Source organism: Nyctibius grandis, chromosome 5, assembly GCF_013368605.1.
Source record: "Nyctibius grandis isolate bNycGra1 chromosome 5, bNycGra1.pri, whole genome shotgun sequence".
NCBI classification, from domain to species: Eukaryota; Metazoa; Chordata; class Aves; order Nyctibiiformes; family Nyctibiidae; genus Nyctibius; species Nyctibius grandis.
In genome coordinates this window covers 83,229,802-83,248,940 of record NC_090662.1, presented here as the reverse complement: position 1 = coordinate 83,248,940, position 19,139 = coordinate 83,229,802, and the positions used below count along the sequence as shown (strand labels likewise).

General features: G+C 48.7%; 1 protein-coding gene and 1 pseudogene across 5 annotated transcripts in view; both read right to left on the bottom strand.

Annotated features, from left to right (window-relative positions):
- LOC137663691 (lactosylceramide 4-alpha-galactosyltransferase-like) overlaps positions 1–19,139 on the bottom strand; it is a 76,361-nt gene that overhangs the window by 14,456 nt on the left and 42,766 nt on the right. Inside the window, exons 1-2 of one of the 5 annotated variants that reach the window (XM_068401158.1) lie at positions 18,892–19,074; positions 5,635–5,697 (exon numbers count right to left, since the gene is read on the bottom strand). The exons of 1 other annotated variant lie outside the window; for it this stretch is intronic. The gene's annotated coding sequence lies outside the window, so the exon portion shown is untranslated. Of the gene's footprint in view, positions 1–3,096; positions 3,183–5,634; positions 5,818–11,614; positions 11,668–18,891; positions 19,075–19,139 lie in introns of those variants that run through there. 3 more of the 5 variants (XM_068401160.1, XM_068401159.1, XM_068401161.1) reach the window with 3 other exon arrangements.
- LOC137663960 (lactosylceramide 4-alpha-galactosyltransferase-like) lies at positions 9,135–10,777 on the bottom strand (annotated as a pseudogene).

Genomic DNA, 19,139 nt, shown 5'->3' with positions numbered 1-19,139 from the left:
GCCGTTGGTCTCGGCCCATCTATCTAACCTGTCCAAATCCCTCTGAAGGGCCTTCCTACCCTCCAGCAGATCGACACTGCCACCCAGCTTGGTGTCATCTGCAAATTTACTGAAGGTGCACTCAATCCCTACGTCTAGATCATCTATAAAGATATTGAACAGCACCGGCCCCAGAACTGAGCCCTGCGGAACACCGCTAGTGACCGGCCGCCAGCTGGACTTTGCCCCATTCACCACCACTCTCTGGGCTCGGCCATCCAGCCAGTTTTTAACCCATTGAAGAGTCCACCCATCCAAGCCCCGGGCAGCCAGTTTGTCCAGGAGGATGCTGTGGGAGACAGTGTCGAATGCCTTACTGAAGTCTAGATAGACTACATCCACAGCCCTGCCCTCATCTACTAAGCGGGTCACTTTGTCATAGAAGGAGACCAGGTTGGTCGAGCAGGACCTGCCTTCCATGAATCCATGTTGGCTGGCCCCGATGCCCCGATTGTCCTGCATGTGCCGTGTAATGGCACTCAGGATGATCTGTTCCATCACCTTGCCTGGCACCGAGGTCAGGCTGATGGGCCTATAGTTCCCTGGATCGTCCTTCCGACCCTTCTTGTAGATGGGCGTTATGTTTGCTAATATCCAGTCAGCTGGAACTTCTCCAGTTAACCAGGACTGCCGGTAGATAATAGAGAGTGGTTTGGCAAGTTCATTTGCTAGTTCTTTCATTACTCTGGGGTGAATCCCATCCGGGCCCATAGCCTTCTGGGTGTCCAGCTGGCACAGCAGGTCACTAACCGTCTCCTCCTGGATTATGGGAGGTTCACACAGCCCCCCGTCCCTAACTTCAGGCTCTGGGGGCCGAGTCTCCTGAGGACAACCGGTCTTGACATTAAAGACCGAGGCAAAGAAGGCATTGAGCACCTCTGCCTTTTCCTCATCCCCTGACACTGCACTACCCTCCTCATTCAGCAAGTGGTGGAGGCTCTCCTTGACCCTCCTTTTGCTGTTGATGTATTTGTAAAAGCTTTTTTTGTTGTCTTTGACTGTAGCAGCCAAATCGAGCTCTAATTAAGCTTTGGCCCCTCTAATCTTCTCCCTACACAACCTGGCCACGTCCCTATAGACCTCCCAAGTTACCCGACCCTTCTTCCAGTGCAAGTAGGCTCTCTTTTTTTCCTTAAGTTCTAGTCTAAGTTCCCTGTTTAACCAGGCCGGTCTTTTTCCCCGACGGCTTGCCTTCCTACAGACTGGGACAGCCTGCTCCTGAATATTTAACAATTCCCTTTTGAAGCATGTCCAGCCTTCCTGGACTCCTTTGCCCTCCAGGACCGATTCCCAAGGGACTCGGTCCACCAGCCTCTTAAAAAGGCTAAAGTCTGCCCGGCAGAAATCTAAGGCAGAAGTTCTACTCTTGCCCCTCCTTACTTCCCCCACTATCGAAAACTCTAACATTTCGTGGTCGCTACTCCCAAGACGGCCACCAACCCTCACATCTCCCACTAGTCCTTCTCTGTTCACAAACAACAGGTCAAGCAGGGCCCCTCCTCTAGTGGGCTCATTTACCACTTGCATGAGGAAGTTGTCCTCCACACATTCTAGGAACCTCCTAGATTGCTTCCTCTCTGCCATGTTGTATTTCCAGCAGACATCCGGCAAGTTGAAGTCGCCCACGAGTACAAGGGCCGGCGACCGGGCGGCTTCTGACAGCCGCTTGTAAAACGCCTCATCCGCCTGCTCATCCTGGTTGGGTGGTCTATAACAGACTCCCACCGTAACGTCCGCCCTGCCGACCTTCCCCCTGATCTTCACCCATAAACATTCAGCCTTGTCATCCTCACCATCTTCCTCAATTTCAACACAGTCCAAGCACTCCCTAACATATAGCGCTACCCCACTGCCTCTCCTGCTTCGCCTGTCCCTCTTAAAGAGCTTATAGCCATCCATAGTTGCACTCCAGTCATGAGAGTCATCCCACCTGGAATACTAATAGTGGGTAGTAGTCAGAGGGCCTCACCAGTTGAGGAATCCTCCTGGCAACATCCCTTACCCGAGCCCCAGGGAGGAAGCAGACTACCCTATGAGTCGGGTCTGGCCTGCATATGGGGCCCTCCGTTCCCCTTAGCAGGGAGTCGCCTATAACAATTACTTTTCTTTTCTCCTTTTTGGAGATGGTTGCAACCCTCTTACTCGGTTGCTTCTGTTTACGTAGCCCCGTAGAGGATCTTTCACCTAGATTTGTATCTTCCTGACACTCAGGAAGACACTCAGGCTCCAGCGCCTCATACCTATTCTGCAGGGGGACATGGGGAGGGGAGGAAGGTCGGGATGGGATTCGCCTGCCACCCCAAGCAGGGACCTGCCTCCATTCCCCCCCATCCCATAGGTCTCCTCCTGCTCCTTGTGGAGGAGGAAGAGGATCCTCCACCACCCGGGGAGCATTAGGCCCATCCGTTTTCCCCAGGACAGGCAGGGAACAGCACTGCCCGCCATCCTCTTCCTGGGATGCTCTTGCACTCCTTAACCTTTCCACCTCCTCCTTGAGCTGGGCCACCAAGGAGATCAGGTCGTCGACCTGTTCGCACCTCACACAGGTGAGGTCTCCGTTACCCTCGAGTGCCAGGGCCAGGCTCTGGCACTCCCTGCAGCCTGCCACCTGCACCTCCGCATGCTTCCGCGGCAGGTCTGTTTGGGTTGCCATGTCTTTTCTGGCACCCGCAAGGGACTTAGGGCCCCGCCGAGTGGAAACCATACCTGCCTGCCCACCTACCCTGCTCGCCGCCCTGCCTGCGAGAACTGCTGCGCAAACTGCCACGCCCCTGGGGCTGTGCCCTCCCCCGCCCCGGGACACACCCAGTCACTGCTGACTCACACAGTCACTGCTGACTCCCCCTCTCCCCTCTGGACAGGGACTAGTCCCTGCCCACCCAGAGGCTCTTTATCACCCGATCACAGGGGGTGGTGCTATGCCCCCTCCTCTCCTGATTCGTTGCCGGGAACTTCTGGGTCCAGGCGGGTCTCGGGCTGCTGCTCAGGGGGGCCTGGAGCACGGAAACCGCACAGAAACCGCTCGCCCGCTATGGCCCAATCTCTCCCCGCACTAACCTCAGTCGCTGCCGCCGCTGCCGCCGCCGATGCTGCCGCTGCCGCCACCGCCGTTGCCGACAGGCTGTTTGTTATGGTTTCACCGCGTTTAAATCTCCCGCGGTGCCTCCGGCTACGCCCCCTCCTCTCCTGATTCGTTGCCGGGAACTTCCGGGTCCAGGCGGGTCTCAGGCTGCTGCTCGGGGGGGCCCGGAGCATGGAAACCGCACGGAAACCGCTCGCCCACTACGACCCGATCTCTCCCCTCACTAACCTCAGTCGCTGCCGGCGCTGCCGCCGTTGCCGACTGCAAAATATCATCTGGTTCCAAGTCCCCTGCCATGGGCAGGGACACCTTCCACTAGATCAGGTTGCTCAAAGCCCCATCCAACCTGGCATTGAACACTGCCAGGGAGGGGGCATCCACAACTTCCCTGGGTAACCTGTTCCAGTGTGTCACCACCCCCACATAGTAAAGAATTTCTTCCTAATATCTAATCTAAATCTACCCTCTTTCAGTCTAAAACCGTTACCCCTTGTCCTATCACGACACGCCCTTGTAAAAATCAGTCTCTTAGGCATGGAAGAGCAGAACGGTGCCAAACAGGGATTAGGCCACCAGCAAAGTCCCCTAGTATTTAGGGGAATGAGTATTTAGCATTTCAGCAACAGCTTTAGAGCTCCTCCCTCTGACCCTAGAGAAGAATGGCAGACCAAGCATGTGGGAATATTTGAGGTGAGGTGAGAGTAAATATTGTAACTGTAATGGGTATATTAGACCAAGCTATAAGATACTGCAGCTAGAGATAGAAGACACTTTATGGCACCTGTCTCTTAACTGCATCTTTTGTACTTAATCACAACTTCACCTCTCCAGAGTGAACTCTGCAATATCGAATTTTACTTATGTGGTTTTAGAACCAAGTTTTCTCCTGAAATAAAAGAAAGAAAAGTGAAAATACCCACTTGCATAGCTCTGATGCAGTGCTGGACAGACACTCCATGGGGTAAGAAGAATTCAAAGCAAACCACAGCAAAGAGTCAGAGGATATCAGCAAGTTTCTGACAGATTGTGGGGAGAAATGATATGGCAGTTTTATAGCTGTTGATTCCCAAATCACTGTACAGAATTTGGCCATAGATGTGACGGCATCTCACTGAAGTTATCCAGAAAAAAAAAAAAATACAGACTTTGTCTGTTCTTTGCAGCAGAGAGAAGGCATGAGGTACATAAGTAACAGCCACAGACAAAAATTGACATAGCCAGTCATGGCGACATCACTGAATTTCAATTCAGTTTCAGTGTCACTAAATACAATAAGCAGCAGTCTAAGATTAGTGGAAAATGGTCAGTAATGCTATTACACTCAGGTAGAGCATGAAATTTGTTGAATGAATTAAGACGGAGCTGTAACAGCTTCCAAAAAAACCAGGCATGCTCAACTTCACTTAAGTGAGCTTGCTCAGCAGCTTCATCTTTTGTAAAAAACACTAGCAAGAGCTGTTACTTTCTCAGACAGTAACCCTTTGACAGGATTAACTTGCACCCAGTGACACTGCTATTTGAGAATGGTGGCGTATGAATTCATAACAGAGAAGCTGTTACCAGTGCTCTTAGCTACAGCCACAATGTATGTTGCTTGCTGAGCAAGCTCAGAGACAGCGCAGTGGTGCACCAGAACAGCGCATGCGAGCACTAACCCCTGAGCCAACCCTGGCAGCAGGAAAAGACCAAGTGTACATATACGAATTGCCACTAAACAGAGTCTGAAGCCTGCTGACGGCTGCCAGACCCTAAAAGCAAGTGTAGTGATGGCTCAATATCAAAGATATCCAGCCACCAAGGAGGGGACTGTAGCCCAGAGCTCAGTGCTGTGCCACTCAGCTCTCCCCTCCCTGAGGAATTAAGACTTCTACCAGGACTAAGAAGAAATACTAGACTTGAGGTTTCTATCAGACCACCCCTGAGGTGCAGGGCAAGGAAACAGATCCTTATTTGTTCATCCTCACCTGAAATCACAAAGAATTAGCACTTCCTCACCTTCACTCCTTGGGTTCTCTCCACACTACTCTTATGCACAAGAGAGCTGTTTCGTGGAAAACCCAGCATTAGACTTGGTGCACTGTATTGTTTGGCTGGTTTTGAAAAACAGCAGGTAAACTTCCATTTTCAATATGTACAGATACAATATGGATTGATGGACTGACAAGTAAAAGTATTTAGTACTACTCACAAGGCTAATGTGCCACCAGAGAAGAGATCTGTCTCCTTTTATGATAAAAGCAATTGCACCTTTACCTTAATGAGTCCGTGGCAAGGCAGAACGTGCCATGCTGTGTGCTATGGAGCACCTGAGCCACTGCCAGAAGCGGGTGAGCCAGGCACAGCAACGCGCTTTTTAGTGCCGGCAGCACAGACAAACTTCTGCTCACAAGCCTGCAGCAGGAGTTCAAGAGAAAAAGAAACAAGCTGGCACCAGCTGGCGACCTGGCTGTTAGCAGCAGCCTTGCAAAGCGACAAGGTTAAGAAAGCAAGTCAGAGCTCAGTTTCAGACTCACCATGAAGCTTTATGTCCCTCGCTGTTTCGTATCCTTCTGGACTTACGGGACTGGTTGGGGTTACTGGAAATGGACCAAAACCATAGATTTGCAGTTCAAGTCTAATCCCTAGTTGTGAGCCTTAGCTTTCACCTGGGTGTTAAAATTTCCCAGGGACCATTCTAAGCTCTCATTTGGGTGATGACCCAGCTGAAGTCATAGCAGCCCCACTCCTAAAATGGCACAAGAGCTAACCCAGAACTCCCTGTGTCCAGCGTGGAACAAGCCTTTCATGTCAACTCCTAGGTGCCAACCCCAGTACATAAACAGCTCTGCTCCTCACTTCTTCCCCAGCAGAAGGAGGCCATGTAGTTTATGCAGACTCAGCTGGTGCCCTTGTCCTCAGCTTCAGAGCTGCTCACTCTAGTTTTTATTCCTGACTTGGCTCAGCTCTGCTAATAGTGAGTTCTTTCTGCACCATTTCATGTCTACAGGGAGCAGCTGGCAACAGCAATTCCCAGCGTCAGAAACAGCCAGAGAGTAGTGGACTGAGTGGGCTCTTGCTGACCTAACTCAGGAATCATGTGGGAAGGGAGGGATGGAAGGATCACATCGGAGGGTGGATGGATGAAGCCAGGAGCACAACTTGCTCCAGCACTGCTGTAGGATCCCTCGGTACTCACAATGAAGTGGCCATAAAGCGACATCCCGATGGGTCGCTCCACTGAGCACCTTGTCCATAAAGGGACTGCTGCAAGAGTCCCCTGCCCAAAAGGTCTGGGCCTGCCTGCAGTTTAGATCATATCCTGTAGTACTGGAAGGTGAAAACTGATGTGCCCATGACGTAGCGGGTAGGAAAGGCCTGGAGAAAAGGTCTGCAGGCCATGTTAACATAACACACTGGGACGGCTCTTGCCAACAGAGCTGCAGTTGCGCTGCTCCAGGCCACCCGAGCAAAGGGCTGGGGAGGGAGGAGGAGGGAGGGACGCAGGCCCACAGGAGCACAAGATGCCTCTCCCAGTGATGGGTTATTCCTACCCAGCTCAGAAATAGGGGGAACAAGGCACAGCCCACCCCAAATCCACTCTGTTCCCCCGGCACTGCCCAGAAGGGGGGACACAGCCCCCGGCCGCACAGAGCCTTCTGGAAGGTTCTGCCATTGCGGCACCATCACCTCAGCTGCTGCCCCCAGACCGGCCGCGGTGGCGAGGCACTGCCCAGGCACATGCCCGTGGTCTCTGGGGCCTGTGTGGCTCCGGCAGCAGGAGGAGGGAGGGCCAGCCTGGCCCCATTTTCCACAGTTTAGAGAAAGCTGAGCAGGAGGAGGAGCTCGAGGAGGAACTGGCAAACTGCTGTCCTCTATGGGGGGAAGATGGCGGCGGGGCCCCTGCTGCCATGCGGGTGCCCACCTCAGCACCTCTCCAGCCAAAGGCAACTTCAGAGGGCAGGTAGCATGAACTGACACTCCTCACCAGCACCTCAACCACCCCCCATTGCCATTCCCAGCCCCGCTGCCCACAGCACATCCCCTTCCTCCTCACCCTCCATCACAGCCCTGCCTGGCCACATCCCTCCCACAGCCCCGCCCTGGCCAAGCAGGCTGCAGGAGCCTGCCAGCCCACAGGTGAGTCTGCTCTGCCTTTTTCCTGCTTCCTTTTTGCTTGTGGCCACCATGCTGGTGCTGACTTACCTCCCTTGTCCTTCGTGTCGTGCCCAGACACTGTTGTGCTGTGGGGGCCACCCAAAAGACCGCAGCCAACCATGCCAGAGGCAAGGATACAGAAATCCACGTTTGGGTGTTTTAGTCTTAGGCACTTTCTACAAACAGCACCAGCCTGAGGCCCTCAGGTCTCCTCCTTCTCCTCAGAAAAACCTTCCAAATTGCTCTCATGGCTTCCTGTGTCTTCTACCTCTCCCTCCCCTTATAACCCTGGTTCCCGATACAGCCAAGCTGACACAGGTTTGCTGACCACATGCAGATGTGCTGCTTTTTTATTTTTCCCTCTTGAAAAAAGAGCTACCAGTTGCACAGCTGGACACTGCAATCTAACAGCAACCTCACACAGAGGTTATACTGGGATTCTTTTACAGCCTGAGAAGACATTTCCTTCCATTGTGTTTTTCTGTTGATGAAAATCCAACATAAAGATAGTGGAGGTTTATCCTGTTGCATACTAATACCACCAATCAGCTGCACAGCTTGTTGTGAAGGAGTAGCATGGGCAGTGAGCTGCTGAACACAGGAAAGAAAGAAGCAGATGCAAGCAGCCCCCAGCAGGAAGGCTTTGTGTCTAGTACAGGGAGGGGACCTGGGTGATGCAGCTGTGCTGTGAACTTCATTAAGAAACTCACCTGGCTAAAATGATTAACTTAGCCAAAACATGTCTGTTATGTTCATATGCTTCTGATGGGAATCTTTAATCAGGAAATATTCCCACTGATGATGCCCTCCAGAATTCTGTCAATTGTACAATAAAACACAAATTGATTTCTGAGAGGGTTTTTTTTTTTTGGCAGAAAAAAGAGTAGTTTACATTCACCACTGAGACACACCCATGTTCTGATGTTAGTCCCACCAGGCTGGCAATACCTGCATTCCCTTTGGGAGCAAAGCTGCCCATGTGTGTAGCTGGTAAGGGCAGTGGGATTTCTATGTAGTGAAGAAACGGCAAGTACACAACAATGGCAGACAAAAAGAAATTCAGCTATACATCAACGTATCATACTATTAGTGACTAATCTTTTTTTCCGTATCAGAACCATGGCAAGTTACCATATAAAGATGTCAGTATTTCACTATGGTACTACTGGTATCCAGTCTGAAATGAGACTTAGAAGAAATGCATGATAAGCTGCAGGTTTGGGCATCCTGCATCTTTGTGCAGCCTGGTCTTTCCCAGACTAATCCTAGCATTTCATGGAAATCCTTCTACAGAAGAACCCTTCCATGTCAAGCAAATACAGAAGATTAAGAAAAGGTGTACAGCCATGCTCCTCACAAAGAGGACAGGACCATTTCTCAGAACTCACAACCAAGTACCTACCGGAGTGAATGGTTTAGTCATAAAATGTATGATTCTAGACAAGATGAAAAAGGGTTTGTGTAAATTAAATGTGAGTTGCATTACTACAGGTGGCTTATTATTTTACCTCTGTAACAGTAAGAGGCAAATAAACCACAAGGAAACACCCTCTAATCACTGACAGCCTACCAACTGTTTTACCACCAGGGCTATCTTAAATATGTTACTTGGGTGTTGCAGACACGCAATTTAGACAAAGACCCTTCTACTTCCAAGCAGTGACTTGGCAGGAGAGTATTGTTCTCAATACTTGTCCCGTTTCCCCATGCTAGTAAAAGAATTGCTTCTGGCTATTTGTTTTCCTGAAGGGGAACAGAAAAGTTGGCCTGTCGCTGTGGAATGTAAAACAGGAGACAAGATCATTTGAAATAAAGTACCTTTGAAAAACAAGAAAAACTTCACACTGAGCTGAGCAGGATTTCAAATATTTTCCATTTCTTAAAGCAATTTTCATGTACTCCCCATATACTTCACCAGCCATAAGAATCTTTACCACCCAGGGAATTTAGTCCTAAGCTCCTCTAAACCGTGTCCTACAGCACTGGCTGGCATTTATTTACGTACTTTGAAACGTTACAGAGAGCAAGCCAAGGGTTCCTGCAGCTGTTGGAACTACACGAGAGGCATTTCAGGCCTGATACTATTGAGAGAACAGCAATAGAAGAGAAACTGATAGGCACCAATGAACAAGTTCACCCTTCCCTGCAGCATCAAGGGCTACTGAAGGACAACAAGAGAGTCCAAACCCAGGTTCTGTTGTACATTTGAAGCACGTAGGATCTGAGGCAGATATCGGAAATGGTACAAAATCACTGAGCAGTCACACAGAATTCCTGCTCCGTGGGCTAGAAACCAGCTCTGTGGAAGGTGAAAGGCACTCCGTTTCCCTCAGGATGGGGAACTTCCCTGCAGCCAAGGCCCACAGGTCACATCACAGGCCTTGGCTACCCTTCAGAGTCCTTCTTCATCTTCACATATGTGGCAGGGCAGAACTGAGAATACAGCTGAGCCAGCAAAGCCTGGGACGTGATCTCTAGCCTTGTCCCATGGCTCAGTTTGTTCCATACATGCACCGCATAGGTGTTCTTAAGGAGCTTGTGAAGCTCCAAGGAACTGACTGCTTCAAATAACTTCTTCCAGTGCCTCCAGTGAATAGGATAAAAGGCTTCTGGGGAAAGAGCACTCACACCTTTGCAGCTCATGTTGTTCTGGATATTCCTGACGGAGCACCACTTCTTGAAGACACGCGTTAAGAGTCCTGGGCCCTGGTGCGCCCAGATCCAGCCATTGTAGTTATCCACAAAGTCCTGCATGCAAAGCTCCATGAACTCATGCCTGGGTTTGAAGGATAGAAAGGCCCCGTTCAGTAGATTCCGAGACTCAATACCAAGAGCATTGGTGAGGTTCTTCAAGTTCCTAAGCACAATGAAGTCTGTGTCCAGGTAGGTGCCACCAAATTTCCACATGATTGTAATTCTGCAGGCATCAGACAGGACGGGTAAGTAATAAGGTTCCTTCTGATGCTCAGACTGCAAGTACCACTTTGCCAGAGGCGTCCCTGAGAAAAGTTCCGGCAAGTCCAGGGGCTGGATTTCCACGTTGGGGAAGCAGCTCAGCAATGAGAATGCCAGTGGTTGGGTAATGAGGCATTCCCGTTTGCCAAAACCTTTCATGAGCACCACGACCCTTGTCCCAGGGTGTGTCCTGGCCGCTGACTCCACAGAGCACGTGAACAGGTAACTTGGGTTAGTTCGCTCTGATGTCTCCACAAAAAACACATCCCCCGGTGGAGGAGGGGGACCACTGCAGTGGGATGGGGAAGGCAAGGCAACAACTGTTCATGCATGCTTTGCGTAGGCAAGCTGTAGAGCTGGCCCTCAGCATCCTCCCCAGTTCTCCAGTGGAACATGACAGAGGCAAAGAATACAAATGAAATGGTGAGGATAAACAGAGCCCTAAGCCTGTGGCTCAGCACCACCGCGGTCAGTTTTGGCAGGCAGTTGGACATCCTGAGCAGTCTCGCTCCCGTCAGAGCCTGCTCTCCCAAGACAACCGTTGTGATCTGAAGGGGAGGAAAGAAGAAAAAGACACTGACAGGCAAGGCAGCAGAGCACGAGCCTTGGGACAGTGCCACGGCAGAACAGAACTCTCCTTCCTTCACCTCAGGGCAGCATGTTTAAATTATGCCTTTTGGTCACTTCTGAAACAGTCTCCTGGCTTCTCCCGTGTTGTCACAGGGCCTTCAGGTCAATACACTACTGAGGGGGAATGAGCGAGGAGGAGGAGGGTGGCATTTCTCTGCCTCCCTCTGCTCCATCTCCAAATGCAAATCCCCATGCTCCAGAATAGAGCGCTTCAGGAAATCAGCAAAGCTTTCATCAAACAGCTGTAACAAACAGGGAACAGGACAGAGAACCCAGCTGGAACAATCCCATTTGTCATTCACCCCTGGTTACTGCAACTGGGTCACATACTAAACTCTCCATGTAGCCAGAAAATGACTTGTCAGCCACACTGAGAGGATTCCAAAGCCAACAGCACAGAGCCAACTGCTCTCCACTAGGCACTAGGGCTTTGGGGACAGAGGAGAGGCAGCTGATACACAAATCATCAGCTCTGGATTCCCAGAACATTTTCTTCTCCTGCACAGAAATGCCAGCTTCTGCTGTGAGTGTTACAGGCAGAAAAAAAAAAAAAACACCCCTCTGCTTTTTACATACCTATTTCCCCCTCCCTACACACCACAGACGGTTGAATCCTGTAAATCGTTTTTAGCCTGGTAAACTGTAGAAGAGAAAGCAGGGACAGGCTTGAGGGGACAGAGTTCATTCTTCCACGTAACAGAAATGGGAAATATGGCTCTCTTCCTTCCCCTGAAACTGCAAGTCCCACTCACACAAACTGCAAATACTACTCACCTGTCCCTGCTTTCAAGAGACCACAGAAGTCACTGCTTGTCTGGACAAGATTTTCAAGAGGTCGGTGTCTCTGAGAGCACCTATAACTCTATGGTCTGGCACTTCCTTTTTCTGAAAAGAAAAGGGGAAAGGTGGAGTCTAAACACATGGAGATGACATGCAAATCAGGGAGCATGTGACACCATACATTCAGCCAATACATTGGCTAAAAGATGGGACATGCAGCTGATGGGTCATGAGTCTGTGCTGTGAAGAACCCATCTAATTAGAAATTAATGTGGAGAAAAAAGAAAAAAAAAAGAAGGAAAAGGAAAATGTTTGTCACTAGACTTTAACCTTTCTACTGTGGCAGGAAACCAGTTGCTGTGTTTCTACTCCTTTGCTAAGGATTCCCAGTGCTCACACTGCTTGGGTGACTGCCATGAGAACTGAGCTGAGAGTTTCAAAGAGCTGCCTCCTCCCACCCCAAGACTTCAGTTCTGAATGCTCCTTTGAACACACACTCGACCAATTAATTTGCTCATCCATTTGGGAATATGCACCCTTATGCCAGATACTTCATTGAATGACTTGCCAAATTCAGGTGTCCCTCAATTTAGGATCGAGTTCCCCCTTGTCCCTGTGCTTGATGGCAGCTGACCTTCCCTTACAGAAGACACGCTGACCCGTTCATAAAATACCACCCTTATCCATACAGCCACTAAGTTTAGGGGTTAGTTCAGTTCCTACTCAGTTGCCTGACACAAATCTCAGGCCTACTGCTCTGTAGCTTCCCAGACCCCTCTCCCCTCCCCAAGTCCTTCCAAGCACTGCAGCACCACAGACGGACTCAGAAGATGCCAAACACTGGGGAAGCTCTTTGGAAAGCACCTTAAGCTGTTCCCAGCCCTTTCATCGACAGAGCTCTCCACGCCTCAGGTCAGGTCCCATCTAGTCACAGAATCACAGAAGGGCTGGGATTGGAAGGCACCTCTGGAGATCGTTTGACCAACGCCCCTGCTCAAAGCAGAGTCACCTAGAGCAGGTTGCTCAGGACCATATCCTCTTGGCTTTTGACCTTGTCCAAGGACAGAGACTCCACAACCTCTCTGGGCAACCTGTTCCAGTGTTTCACCACCATTTCTCTCATCCTCATTTCCCATATTCCAGTTTGTGCCCATTGTGTCTCATCCCATCACTGGATTCCACAGAGGAGAGTCTGGCTTATCTTCCTTACGCCACCCATCTCCAGTCAGGTATTCACACACTTTGACAAGACACTCCCCAAGCCTGCTCTTCTCCAAGAAAAATGATCAGAGCTCTCTCAGCCTCTCTTCCTATGAGATGTGCTCCAGTTCCTTTCTCATCTTCGTGGCCCTTCGCTGGACTTGCTCCACTATGCCCATGCCTCGCTTTTACTGGGGAGCCCAGAACCAGCACTCCAGGTGTGTCTCAGCAGTGCTGAGTAGCAGCAAGGATTGCTTCCCTTGACCTTGCAGGCAATGCTCTACAGAACACGGCCCAGCAGGCTGTTGGCCGCCTTTGCCACAAGGGCACACTGCTGGCTCCTGGTCAACTTCTTGTCCACAGGACCATCAGGTCATTTTCTGCCAAGATGCTTTCCAGCTGGTCAACCCATGTACTTTACTCCTCTCCTCAAGTCTATCCCTGCATTGGCTCTGCCCAGGTTTTCCTAGAAGCCACAGCTGGCTTTATCTCACTTAACTTCAACAGTCCATGCTATAGGCATCTGTGTTCCCCTTACAGGCAGTGAGGCCTGCAGTTACTTATCTGCTTGTGTAATATGCATTAGGGTTAGATGAATGACCCTGCCTTATCCATTGACAGGATCCCCAGTGACAAGAAGAAGATGTCACTGGGGACACTGTTCCTAGTCCTGGACCCTGTCACTGGTCCTTCTGCTGATGTGGACATGTCTGCCGCTGTTCTTCCACAATGTGTTCAATACTCCAAGGAAAGGAAGGTAATGCTTTTCCTTCTCATACCAATGCAGAAACAGGCAGATGCTGAGACCCTCTGAGAGCATGACAAGGACTGGTTAGACACATGCCACAAGAATTTCTCCAACAGAGCAAGAAACCTTCTAATGTTTATTTTATGACAATATATGATTTGTAAAACACTGCATATCATTTTCACGACCTTGCTTGCTAAATTTAAAAAGCGTAGCTAACCAATGAAGTGCTGGAAATATGCAAAACAGAAAAAAAAAACCAAAACTAAAAACCCCAATCCAAACAAAACCTGTACAATGTACAGACAGTCCTTACTGCATAAGGTAAAGGCTGACATCTAAATGACAGCAAGTTCCCTTGTTCCAAGCACAAAAAGGATAAAACGTAGTACCAAGGGAACAGACATGGAAGATCTTGTAACTCCGCCGTGCAAGGACTTCAACCAACCTGATGCTGCTGGATCAGCACGTGCTCACAATCTACTCTTGGTGCCCCTAAGGGGTACTGCAGCACCCTGTAGTGAGCAAAGGGGTTTCCTCCCTACGTAACGGTAAAGGTACTTCACTGGTATTTTCCCTGGTAGCCAAACCACAGACCGCAAAAAATGGGAACAACCAAAACTGGATGACAATTGGATGATTGGGTGATGGACCAACATGAACTGTACATGAAGCCAACTTACATGAAGCCAACTTACAAGCATCACCAATTGCTGCAATCCTCTACTTTTGAAATTGTAACAGCAGGTACTCAGAAGCTCCCGAAACCTGGCAAATCATTCCTAATAGGACAGAATGTACACTGTTGAGTGATACTGTTATAGAACATCATCAGATCTGAGTGACAGTTCAAGTAGTGGTAATAAATGGCAAGAAATAACCTGCAGAAATTCTTTAAAAGCACGCATTCAGCAACGTCAGAGAATGAAACGTTACGTTCTCAGTTCACGCTGAAAGCAATTAGAATTGCTTTTATGTAATTACATTAGAACCGTATAATTCTCAGATTATGTCTTCTGTAGGAGGTCTCAAACCTCCAGGCATAAACCTCGGTATAACCATCATAAACAAGTGTCGTAGCCAGAGGGGATCAGATGTTTACAGGAAAACCGTGGTTCTGTATATTGCAGAAGTGCAAATGCTGTTTGCAAAACAGAATATAAACTAAGGACGTGAATACAGACTTTCTTTTGTTTTCCTTCTGTGATTTAATTGATACAGCTTATGCCTAGGCAATCAGCAGATTTAGCCTAGGAAGTTAGACAGACCTGCAAATAAGCAGAAAGTTATAGGAAAGAAGGTGCAAAGGGATCATCTAGCTGTGTGGAAATACCCCTGCTGAGCAAAATGGGAAAAGAGGGAGAACAGCAGGTTACAGAAACAGAGACACAGACTAAGGATTCCATTTTGCCTAAAAGGTTGCAAGAATAAAACTGCAGAAGAGAAGCCCTATGATCCCCGATACCCAGGCACTCACTGATCGCCTGCCCAAAGGGACCAGCAAGGGTGATCACCTGGGTGCCTGTGACTTTGGCTGCCAGAGCTCAGCGTTGCTGTTGAATACACTCGTTGCCTTGACAACCAGGCTGCTCTCTCCTAAGCTGGCCTGCCTGTGGAGTGCAGGGAAGCAACAAACCCCGCTCCTAGGCTGTGGGCAGGAGAGAAGCTGAACTGCTGAGCAGGCAGCTGCTGAGGCTGTAGAAAACAGGAATAAGAGTCAATTTAGAATTTGAATATGTGATCAATTCACAATACTCCCAAACAAGAGGACCCCTGGGAAAAAGGGAGAAAAGAAGGAGAAACTCCTCCTTCCAGTCCTGAGAGCAATTTTGAACCAGTCTTAAAAGGAAAATAACCGGCGCCTGTCCTGAGAGCCTACTTGCACGTGGTGTGCATCCCCCTGTTGTTGGGAAGAGGAGCCAAACTTAGTGGCTCTGTGTTCAGAGGAAATGAGGTGGATTCTCTGTCCTCAAAGTCCTCCCTTGTTGTGTGTTCCTTGTGTTGGCTTCTTGGTCCCCACATTAGCTCAGTCTCACCCAGCAGTGATAGAAAACACAAGGTGGCTCTCTCACTCATCCCTGAAGAAGGTACCGGGAAGAGAAACACAACCTATATCTACCTCTATTATTAACTAGAGCAGATTGAGAATGTAATTCTTTGATGTCCCTCAGAACATGCTTAATTGCAGATTTACAAGAGAGACTGGTTGGAGACGGGTTTCTATCTTAAACCAAGCGAGATGCTTTGGATGGTCCCTTTCACAGCCAACATTTGAAAGCAATAGCTATGCCCTCTCATGGCCAATTCAACAATCATTCCTGCAGTTCTGTGCATTAAAAACAGCCTTCTGGATTTAAGGAAGGCACTGCTGGGGAAGCAAAGGAGAGGGTTGCAGCTCTGAGCTTGGGACCCAGTGCTAGAGGCATCGAGACTGGGGCTGGGCTGGAGAATCTGGTACAGCTGAGATTGGCCAGAGTATGTCATCAACATCCCAATCTAGCTTCACAGGCTAAATGAAAGTACACCGTGGTACACCTTCCCTTCTTTCTTTGTCTTTCATTCCTTGTCTTTGTTGCGTGATTTTAGTGCAACTTCAACCACCTTATGCCATTAAACTATTCAAAAGCTACGTTTATGGTACATCAAGTAGAAACATGGCAACATAGCTCTGATCAGCCTTGGAAGAAGTGATTGCACCACTCCCAGTTGTCTTTAGGAGAATTATCCCGAGTACTGATGAGTTTAGTGATGTCCCTTCAAGTAAGCGTGTGGACGTACAAACAGAAAAACACTGGAGGGGATGTGTAAGTTTGCCACAAATGCAGTAACAAAAACATAGAGGAAAAAGGTCCAGCAAAGTGCTGCTGCATACCCAGGCAGCTGCTAGGGGTCTTGAACAATATCACTGATCACAAGCAGCCTGATAGATGTATTTTTGGGACCCACCAGAAAACAGCGGAAGATCGCCATTTTCTCCAGATTTACATTGCCGACAAGAGTAGAAGAGGTAAGGTTTGACAACGCCAAGATTCAGTGGGTGACTAATCATAGAATGGTTTGGGTTGGAAGGGACCTTAAAGATCATCTGGTTCCAAGTCCCCTGCCATGGGCAGGGACACCTTCCACTAGATCAGGTTGCTCAAAGCCCCATCCAACCTGGCATTGAACACTGCCAGGGAGGGGGCATCCACAACTTCCCTGGGTAACCTGTTCCAGTGTGTCACCACCCCCACATAGTAAAGAATTTCTTCCTAATATCTAATCTAAATCTACCCTCTTTCAGTCTAAAACCGTTACCCCTTGTCCTATCACGACACGCCCTTGTAAAAAATCAGTCTCTTAGGCATGGAAGAGCAGAACGGTGCCAAACAGGGATTAGGCCACCAGCAAAGTCCCCTAGTATTTAGGGGAATGAGTATTTAGCATTTCAGCAACAGCTTTAGAGCTCCTCCCTCTGACCCTAGAGAAGAATGGCAGACCAAGCATGTGGGAATATTTGAGGTGAGATGAGAGTAAATATTGTAACTGTAATGGGTATATTAGACCAAGCTATAAGATACTGCAGCTAGAGATAGAAGACACTTTATGGCACCTGTCTCTTAACTGCATCTTTTGTACTTAATCACAACTTCACCTCTCCAGAGTGAACTCTGCAATATCGAATTTTACTTATGTGGTTTTTAGAACTAAGTTTTCTCCTGAAATAAAAGAAAGAAAGTGAAAATACCCACTTGCATAGCTCTGATGCAGTGCTGGACAGACACTCCATGGGGTAAGAAGAATTCAAAGCAAACCACAGCAAAGAGTCAGAGGATATCAGCAAGTTTCTGACAGATTGTGGGGAGAAATGATATGGCAGTTTTATAGCTGTTGATTCCCAAATCACTGTACAGAATTTGGCCATAGATGTGACGGCATCTCACTGAAGTTATCCAGAAAAAAAAAAAAATACAGACTTTGTCTGTTCTTTGCAGCAGAGAGAAGGCATGAGGTACATAAGTAACAGCCACAGACAAAAATTGACATAGCCAGTCATGGCGACATCACTGAATTTCAATTCAGTTTCAGTGTCACTAAATACAATAAGCAGCAGTCTAAGATTAGTGGAAAATGGTCAGTAATGCTATTACACTCAGGTAGAGCATGAAATTTGTTGAATGAATTAAGACGGAGCTGTAACAGCTTCCAAAAAACTAGGCATGCTCAACTTCACTTAAGTGAGCTTGCTCAGCAGCTTCATCTTTTGTAAAAAACACTAGCAAGAGCTGTTACTTTCTCAGACAGTAACCCTTTGACAGGATTAGCTTGCACCCAGTGACACTGCTATTTGAGAATGGTGGCGTATGAATTCATAACAGAGAAGCTGTTACCAGTGCTCTTAGCTACAGCCACAATGTATGTTGCTTGCTGAGCAAGCTCAGAGACAGCGCAGTGGTGCACCAGAACAGCGCATGCGAGCACTAACCCCTGAGCCAACCCTGGCAGCAGGAAAAGACCAAGTGTACATATACGAATTGCCACTAAACAGAGTCTGAAGCCTGCTGACGGCTGCCAGACCCTAAAAGCAAGTGTAGTGATGGCTCAATATCAAAGATATCCAGCCACCAAGGAGGGGACTGTAGCCCAGAGCTCAGTGCTGTGCCACTCAGCTCTCCCCTCCCTGAGGAATTAAGACTTCTACCAGGACTAAGAAGAAATACTAGACTTGAGGTTTCTATCAGACCACCCCTGAGGTGCAGGGCAAGGAAACAGATCCTTATTTGTTCATCCTCACCTGAAATCACAAAGAATTAGCACTTCCTCACCTTCACTCCTTGGGATCTCTCCACACTACTCTTATGCACAAGAGAGCTGTTTCGTGGAAAACCCAGCATTAGACTTGGTGCACTGTATTGTTTGGCTGGTTTTGAAAAACAGCAGGTAAACTTCCATTTTCAATATGTACAGATACAATATGGATTGATGGACTGACAAGTAAAAGTATTTAGTACTACTCACAAGGCTAATGTGCCACCAGAGAAGAGATCTGTCTCCTTTTATGATAAAAGCAATTGCACCTTTACCTTAATGAGTCCGTGGCAAGGCAGAACGTGCCATGCTGTGTGCTATGGAGCACCTGAGCCACTGCCAGAAGCGGGTGAGCCAGGCACAGCAACGCGCTTTTTAGTGCCGGCAGCACAGACAAACTTCTGCTCACAAGCCTGCAGCAGGAGTTCAAGAGAAAAAGAAACAAGCTGGCACCAGCTGGCGACCTGGCTGTTAGCAGCAGCCTTGCAAAGCGACAAGGTTAAGAAAGCAAGTCAGAGCTCAGTTTCAGACTCACCATGAAGCTTTATGTCCCTCGCTGTTTCGTATCCTTCTGGACTTACGGGACTGGTTGGGGTTACTGGAAATGGACCAAAACCATAGATTTGCAGTTCAAGTCTAATCCCTAGTTGTGAGCCTTAGCTTTCACCTGGGTGTTAAAATTTCCCAGGGACCATTCTAAGCTCTCATTTGGGTGATGACCCAGCTGAAGTCATAGCAGCCCCACTCCTAAAATGGCACAAGAGCTAACCCAGAACTCCCTGT